The sequence below is a fragment of the Salvia splendens genome, chromosome 3 (genome assembly GCF_004379255.2).
Source record: "Salvia splendens isolate huo1 chromosome 3, SspV2, whole genome shotgun sequence".
NCBI lineage: Eukaryota > Viridiplantae > Streptophyta > Magnoliopsida > Lamiales > Lamiaceae > Salvia > Salvia splendens.
This window is the reverse complement of record NC_056034.1, coordinates 32,528,192-32,536,967: the sequence shown is the minus strand read 5'-3', so window position 1 is coordinate 32,536,967 and position 8,776 is coordinate 32,528,192. Positions and strand designations below refer to the sequence as shown.

The 8,776-nt window shown below is 43.3% G+C and overlaps 1 long non-coding RNA gene across 1 annotated transcript; it reads right to left on the bottom strand.

Annotated features, from left to right (window-relative positions):
- Window positions 1-1,435: 1,435 nt before the first annotated feature.
- Window positions 1,436-4,349, bottom strand: LOC121797345. Its single transcript, XR_006049828.1, has 3 exons — window positions 3,653-4,349; window positions 1,889-2,255; window positions 1,436-1,689 (listed from the first exon to the last, which is right to left on the bottom strand). It is a non-coding gene; the product is annotated as an uncharacterized LOC121797345 (long non-coding RNA).
- Between the last annotated feature and the right edge of the window lie 4,427 nt (window positions 4,350-8,776).

Below are 8,776 nucleotides of genomic sequence, written 5' to 3'. Positions count from 1 at the left end.
CTTCCTATCAATTTTCTAGCCCAGAACCACCCCTACTGCGAAATTACTAGCATCACACATCACCTCAAAGGGGTGATTCCAATCGGGGGCTCTGATGATTAGGGTTGAAACAAGTCGATCCTTCAGAAGTTGGAAAGCTTTTTGGCATGTTTCGTAAAAAATGAATTCCACATCATTCTTGAGGAGGTGGGTAAATAGTTGAGCTATCTTTGCAAAGTCTTTGATAAACATCCTATAGAACCCAGCATGTCCCAGAAAAGCTTGTATTTCTTTTTGATTGGTAGGAAACAATAGTTTATTAATCACCTCCACCTTAGCTTTGTCGACTTGTATATCTTTCTCTGATACGACATGGCCCAAGACAATACCTTAGGGGACCATAAAGTGACACTTCTCAAAATTGAACACCAGATTTTTCTCCTGACATCTCCTCAACACCAAGTCTAGATTACCAAGGCAAGATTCGAAACAATTCTCATAGACTGTGAAGTCCTCCATGCAAATCTCTATGCATTATACTAACAAGTCGGAAAAAATACTCATCATAAACCTTTGAAAAGTCCCTGGTGCATTGCAAAGGCCAAAAGACATTCTTCTGTAAGCGTACGTTCCAAAGGGGCAGGTGAAAGTTGTCTTCTCCTGATCCTCCGGGTCCACATATAATTGGAAATACTCACCGTAGCCATCGAAGAAGCAAAAGTACTGCTTCCCTGCCAATCTCTCAAGCATTTGATCAATAAATGGCAATGGGAAATGATCCTTCTGAGTGGCCTCGTTCAATTTCCGATAATTTATGCCCATTTTCCGGCCTATGACTAGCCTTGTGGGAACTAGTTCATTCTTATCGTTCTTCTCTACCTGAATTCCAGACTTCTTGGGAACCATATGCACTAGACTGACCTACTTACTGTCTGGGATGGAGTAAATGATTCCCAAGGCTAGCAGCTTCAGAACCTCCTTCAGAACTTCTTCTCTCATATTGGGATTCAACTTCCTCTATTGCTCACGGTGGGCCTTGGCACCTTCTTCAAGACGGATGTGGTGCATGCAAAGATCCGGACTGATACCTACCAGGTTCGATAAGGTCCATCCTATCCCCTTCTGATTTCTTCTCAAAACCTCTAACAATTCCTTTTCTTGTTCTTCAGTTAACCGGCTATTGATGATTACCAGAAATGTCTTTTCTTCTCCCAAATAAGCATACTTCAATCCTGGGGGCAGTGTTTTGAACTCCCTCTTGGGTGAGATCGCCTCTTGAGGTAATGGGTTCTTTTCCATGTTCTTTGCTGCCAGTTCTCCAAAATCAGGTAATTTCTCCAGACTGCTCAGTTGGGCGAAGTGTCACGACCTCCTTTTGCTAAAGATAGCGAAAGCGGGTAAACCACGACTAATAAAAGGATTTAAAGAAATAGGGAAGAAATGATAATAGAACTTTCACATTGAAAAGTCAAACAATATCATAAGATAGGATCCAAAGTGTTCGATTACAAGGATTTAAATGAGAATAGCATTTCATCAAAATGAATTAGAGTTATGATGATGAGAGTCACTATTCTCTCTTAACAAATTGCAGCGGAAAAAGTCCAGAAAACTACTTCGCGTATGAAGACACCAAGCGTCGAAAGATCCACACTTATTTACTTAAGTAGCATCGACTCTGATCAGTACGCCTCCACCCCATTGCTTAATCTGCACATTTATAAATACATTCAGGGCTGAGTACATGAGTACTCAGTAGACACTTGCCGAAAATCAAACATACATCATATATACAGTTGTCATCCATCGCAATAACACACAGGGGGTTTTTCTTAAAAGGCCCGAGCTTACTAAATTCTTTTGTGAGTTAAAAGTTCGTCTGCAGACTAAGTTCTTCAAAAATTCATACCATATCTGCAAGTCGTGTACCGAGAATGTGGCCACCTTCCAAGGACACCATAGCCGGCCAACCCTCTTGGATGGCTCAAAGCCCTCGCGCACTCCATTCCAAATCGTAACGTTTTGGTGTAGCCAAAACCAACAAACATATAGTCCAACAGATAGTCCTCGAAAACAAACATGTTATGACATGACAACAGCTTAAAAAAAATCATCACAACTCCATTTTGAGAAAAGATGATATTTCATAATTTCACAAGTATTTGATTTATATCAACACTAATGTACTTGATATTAAAAGAAAGCACACCTGATACGTTTACTCCTCAATTAAAATTCTCACGTCGCCCTTACTTTGCCTCCCAGTCAAAAATAGCCTTTTTAACAAAAACAGCGTAACACGCTAATTAGTGCTATTTCTCTTGAGAAAAAAGAATGCATGCATCCTATTGGATAACACCTATATCTTAGTCTTGGCTTATAGGATTTTCCTAATCCTACCTCGGGCTTCACTACTTCGCAGGATTTGATTATTCACTTTACTAATTTCGGGAAAATTCTATTTTATCGAAAATAACCACTTGGGCACTTATTTAATAAAGTATGGATTCATGGAAAATCAATTTCTAAATCTTTTCTTTGAATTTTCTTAAGGTAGCCGAAGATTCTAAAAAATTTTCCCCTTCGAAAATGAAACTATTTACTCGCACCTTTATTTAGTTAAGTTCCCAATGCTCAACTTTTAATAATTTCCATTCGCAAACCATTTTCTCTTAATTTAATTTGGAAGTCCAAGTCCTAATTAAATTAATTGACTCAGACCAACTCAATAAATTCTGGCCCAATTATAATACTATTACAGTTCTTAGGCCTAAACTTTCAGCCCACCTTCTTAACATGGCCCAACACATTTTGAAGTCACATTAGCACAAAATTATCAAGTCCTGCCCATTCCTTGACCTAATTAACTTCAGCCCATTTTACTTAAAAAAAAGTGGCCCAATTAAAATCCAAAGTGGAGAGCAGTCCACCTCCCTTTCTCCACCGTCGGTAAATCACTCTCTCTTCCTCTTTTATTTTTCTCAAATTCCTAATTGCAAATGAAGAAACATCGGCGCCTCTCTTTCTCTCCCTCACGCCTCTCTTTCTCCGGCGAATTCGTGCCGCCCTGTCGAATCGCCGGAACTCCGCCGAGCCTTCTCTCTCCCTCGGCGACTCCGTAACCATCCTCTGATCTCTCAGTCGGATCAGAGGCGGTCGAATCCAGCGCCGCCTCAGCTGCCTCCTTGTCCTCTTCCTCGCGGCGGCAGGTTCCTCCTCGGCGGCATCGCTGCCTACGTCGAGCTGGCATCCAGTGGCTGTCCTTGCCGTTGTCGCTGCTCCCTGCCGCTCGCCTCCTCCGCAAGGTCGAGCCCCTCGCCGAACAGCTTCTAGCACTAAGCTAAGTTCTCTATTTCTTTGTTATAAATTCCAACTTGAGCTCTCTTCATTTGGGCAGTAGCTATTACTTGGTGTTGGGAGTCTAATTGAGTTTGATGAAGGGGCCTATCCTTTGATTCCTAATTCTCGACACTTCTCTGCAATTGTCATCTTCAAAGCATTTGTGATTTGCTTAAGTTACTAAGGCTAGCTATTTTGTTTTTGTTGCTCTAAAATCCCTGCTACTGATTTTCCCAATTTTGAGCATCTATGGTTCTAAGTTCTCATCTGGAGCTTGCTATGTTGATACTATATGCGTGCTATTCTTATGATGGAGATTGGTGCACGGATTTACCTCAGTTATTGGCTTCTTTTGACTGCCCGAACTCCGAAGCTTGCTGCCGAATCCTGCTCTCCCTCTTGATGCTCATTCGCAAGTTTTGGGGGTGTCTACTGGTGGCGAGAAAGAGTGGGAAGGCTGATTTTATAGCCAATTTCCCTATCTTTTGTGGCAGGTTTTGGGGAGTATAACTTGCTACTCTGAGCTAAAGGTCTCTCCTTCTTTTGAGATTGTTAAATAGGCTTCCGCAACAGCTCCTACACCCACTTTAATAGCTGATTTTGTTTGATTTCCTTGGTGGAGGTATCCTAACCTCTTTTGGCTTGATGTGGCAGATGAAAAAGGGGCTTTACTAACGTTTCAACTTGGCCTTCTGTGGAGTGGGGAGCAAGGATCGAGCTGGAGAAGATTTCCATGACGAATTAGAATCTAGTGTTGTCATTTTACTCTTTTCTAGCTACTAATGTAAAGTAGGTTTTGCAAAGTAGATTTGTATTCTTTTCCATTTACTCCTCAAATAGGTCAAGTACTCTACTTGTGAAAGGTAGCTTTCCATATGTACCTTAAGCTCCTAACATATCCTTTTTGAAGGGTGTAGCTCATCACTTTTACACACACTTGTATATGTAAACAGAAGTAGCGTGTACTCCATCTTCATATATTCATGTATGCAATCATCTATACAACTTATATCCTCATTATACACTTACATTTATCTTGGCATTTCACATGAAATCCTCTTTTCTTGGCACTAAAGTATTTCTCTTAGAAATAACAATCTCTTGCACTTTATTTCCCCAAAACAAAGTAATAGATTAAACCAATTTTCGCTATCACCACAACGCGACTTTTACACAAGAGTCTTAACGAAAAACTATGCTTCAAAACCCGACGTCGAATTTTTGGGGCGTCACATGAAGCCACTTGATCCACCGGAACCTGGCTTCTGACAAAACCTCATTATTGCATCATTTATTTCTTCATCGGTCAAATCCTGTGTTATCAGTGTTACACACCACTCAGCGACCTCCTCTTCAATTGAGTCGCTCGGTTCAGTAGCTGCAAGCTGCTCCTGCAAAAGTTCAACCTCATGAAATTCTTGGACTAATGGGTAAATTACATCTAAATAATGTAAATTTCCAATGTCCAATGGTTTCCTCATAGCTTTATCGATGTTAAAAGTGAAATTCTCTCCATGGTAGTCTAAGCAAATCGTACCATCGCTTACATCAATTATGGTTTTGGCCGTCCGTAGGAAGGACCTTCCCAACAATTCTCCACTCGACTCACCGACCTCTGACTTATTCATACGAATCGCGTGAAAGTCTGCAGGACAGAGGAAGTCAAGTACCCTTACTATCACATTCTCCAACACTCCTTCAGGGCCAATGCATGATCTATCTGCTAGCTGAATGACCACCTTTGTATCGACTAATCTGACTCCAGTCAATCTTTTGTAAACTGAGAAAGGTAGCACATTAATAGAAGCTCCCAGATCACATATAGCATGTTCAATCCTTATATCCCCGGGGTAAAGTGGACATCCTGGGGTCAGTCTTCTTGGACGGAAGTCTCTTTTTCTGGATCACGGCCGATACATTCTCCCAATCAAAATCTTCCCATCGGTCTTAGCTTTTCAGCTATGAAGTCTTTAATGAACGTGCTGAACGGGGGTAGCTTTAACGCTTGTAAGAAAGGCAGATTAATTTCCAGTTTGCCGAAAATTTCCATGAAATCAGTGGGATCTTCCTTCTGCCTCTTAGTCTCCCCTCTGTAAAGGTAGGGTTTAGTACGCTTGACCGCATTGCTAGAGCCTTCATTGGAGGTTTCACACTCATGCCTTTTTGTTTCTTCATTCGGTTCATCCAACTCTTGGTCAAGCGGCAATGGTCGGTCATTGAGGCAATGGTTTTCTCGCCTCATTTAAAGGAGTCTCCTCACCATTCTCTCTTCCACCTCCCTCTTCTGTCCTTCCCAAGGGCTCGGCATAATCATTTCCTGATTGCGGAATGATTTTGCTGATATTGGCTTTATTAGGCATCTTGACAGTAGCAGGGATCCGACCGTCATATCCACGTATCTCATTCAATGTTGTGGCCATCTATGAGAGCTGTTTTGTGAGCATATCCATGGTCGCCTTCTGCTCCTGCTGGGCATCTTGTATCCGATTCACCAGATTGTTATTAGCTTGCATATTACCCTGGAGGTGCTGTTGAGAGTTCAACAAATCCCCCACTAGGTCATCTATGTGCTTAGGTTGTTTGGAAATTGGCTAGCTCGAACTAGCTCCTGGTGGATTGTTAGACGTTGAACCTTGTCCACATTGAAATTCCCATGCGGCCCTTGATTCTCGTGGTAACAGGGTTTGCTACTTCTCTGATTCTCCAATTAGACTATGTTTTAAGAAATAAAAATAAGTACAACAAATATGTAATAGCCGAGATCTAATTCCTCGAGAATTATGTAATAAATACTAGAAATTTGATAAAGAATGAAAGAATATTTATTTATTTCTTGAGTAGACAAAACACAACATTTAGTATCTAAAGCTAAGTCTTAAATTACAATAAGAATGGTGAGAATAAAGGAAACGTGGTGTACGCTAACTACTGTGTTACGTACATACATGTTTAAGAAAAGAGGGTTTTCAATTTAAAACTATTCTATTACAATATAGAGAGATGGAAAAAGGAAAATAGAAAGAAAACTAGTAACTGGGCCTTTTCCCTAGCTTGGACTTCGGCCCAGTCTTTGCGAGGGTCCGTTGGGGCGAAAGAGGCAAGGAGGCCGCGTGGAGGAAACCAGCCTCTCGGTCCTGCCCCAAGATGCAAATCAATTAGACAAAAATGTTCATAAGAAAGAGGGAGTTGGCAGCTCTCACCAAAAAGGGAAAATGGAGACAATACCTTTTGAAAGATGGGGAATTTGCTTAAGCTGAAGAAGCAATCCCAGCCAGCCTTTCACCACCAGATAAGCCTGCCATGGTCCAGAAATCAGCCACCAATACCTGCTCCTGTGTGCACCTGCAATAGGGGACGAAAATTCATAAATGAACCAAGTACTAGACCCGCACATGAAGCTAAAAACGGTTAAAGTGCTGCAGAATATAATAGAAACCCAGCAGCTCACATAACCCACGAGTACACAACCATGAACTACCAGAATCAGTTATAAAATGAACCAAGGGACTCAGTGTACAAGCTCTGCAGAGCTGCAGAGAGGTCATCCATTTTGGCACAGCCCAAGGATCCCTTTTCAGCCAAGTACACCAGCCTTTATCAGGCTTTCAGTTAGGCAACAAGTATAAATAGCCCTCGGTCTCTTCCTCCCTCATTATCACAAAGCAATCGCAATACAATGAGTCAAAGAGAGAGAGGAACCGAGGCAGCGAGAGGAAGTGAGGGAGAACAAGGCCAGAAAAACATCATGTAGACATCACAAGCATGCTAGAAGAACCCTATAGTTTCAGAAAAACAGAATGAAAATGATATAGGAGAATAAGTAAAATCGATAGCAGCACCATACGATAGTAGTCTCGCAAGTCACTGACTAAATCATGACGAGAGCACGCTAGGCCATAGCTGAGAAGCGAGGATATAGTGGAAGTCCTACAACCAGACTCAAATAATCGAAGATATCCTACTGAGCTTATAACTTTAAATCACTAGAAGGAGCCAAACAAATAAACGAAAGAGAAACTTAGCTTGCGCGAGGTCGTTTAACGAAGGAGATGGCCGCGGAAAGGACCCGCAGCTTGACGGAAGGCGAGCTGAAGCCGTCTACGCGGGCGGTCAACAACGGCGTCGGCGCTGGTCTGCGAAGTGGACCGAACGGCGTTGCCACAGCCAGAGGCGTCAGCAATGAAGCTAGTCACCGGGAAAGGACGGGAAAACCTGCTGAACCCCAGTGACGAGCGACGACGACGGACGGCGTGATCAGCTACTCGCCGAATCCGGTGTAGAGGCGGCGGCGACGGGGTGTCGCGACAGCGGCGATGCAGCCGAGAGGAAGAGAGAGATCTTATTGACACCGATCGTCCCTCGCCGGAGACGGAGGCAGTGGAGACGACTTCCACTGGAGTGGAGGAAACTCGAAGATGGAGCTCCCGCCGAGATGAGGAACTGACGAAGGGAGCGCGATGGCGACGACTGAGACGAGTGTCGCCGCTCGTTCCCCGATTCGGATCCTCCTTCCCTCTCGATTAGGGTTTGTCGATTTGGGGAAAAGATTGTGGTGCATGAAATAGAGCTACTAAATAAGTGCTGACGTGTGCATGTGTGCATGCACACGAGAATGCTGTGATGAGGGTTGAAAAGGGAGAAGTTAGAACGGTTAGGAGTTAGTTAGAAGTTAGTTAATGTGTTAGTTAGCTCCTTCTATAAATAGCTAGGTTCTTAGCCGTGTAAACACATGTTATGAATGATGAATTAATGGAATTTCCTTCTCCCTTATCTCTCTCGTCTTCTCTCAATGGCTCATTGTGTATAGGTGAGGTTCCGGTCGCCGTTCCTATCCCCGGTGACCCCAATTCTGCACCAAGTGGTATCAGACTTCACGATCCATCACCTGTGATGGTGGAAACCCGCTCCGGCGATCTGCGCCGACTGGAGGAGCTTTTCACGACTGCCATAGCTGAGTTCTCCGATTCTGATGGCGCTCGCGATTCTGCTGAGTTCTCCAATACCGCCGATTCTGATCTTCGGCAGGAGGAGATCGATAAATCGCGGGATAAATCTGAATGCGCTCGCGATCTGACTATGAAGATGTCGATCCAAAATCCATCGGCAGATCTGATGCGGATGGAGAAGACAATTTGCAAGGCCATGGGCGATTTGTTCTCGAGGCTCGACGAATCAATCCGGAGGCATCATCAAGCTAATCGCAGGTGCGATCGAACCTTGAAGGAGTTGCAGGATGAATTCTCTGCTCCGGATGTTCAAAACACTGCGTTGATGGCGAAGTTTAAGGCTGGTAATGGAGGTAATTCTGCGGCTGCTTCGATCAGATTAAATGCGCGTGCTCAATGCTTATCGACACGCCAATCTAAGGTTGTTTCTCCGATCATCTCTGTTAATGATTCGAACGGTTCTAGTACTTGTATTACTGCTCCGAAATTGCTGCAATCTCCAGCATGCACGA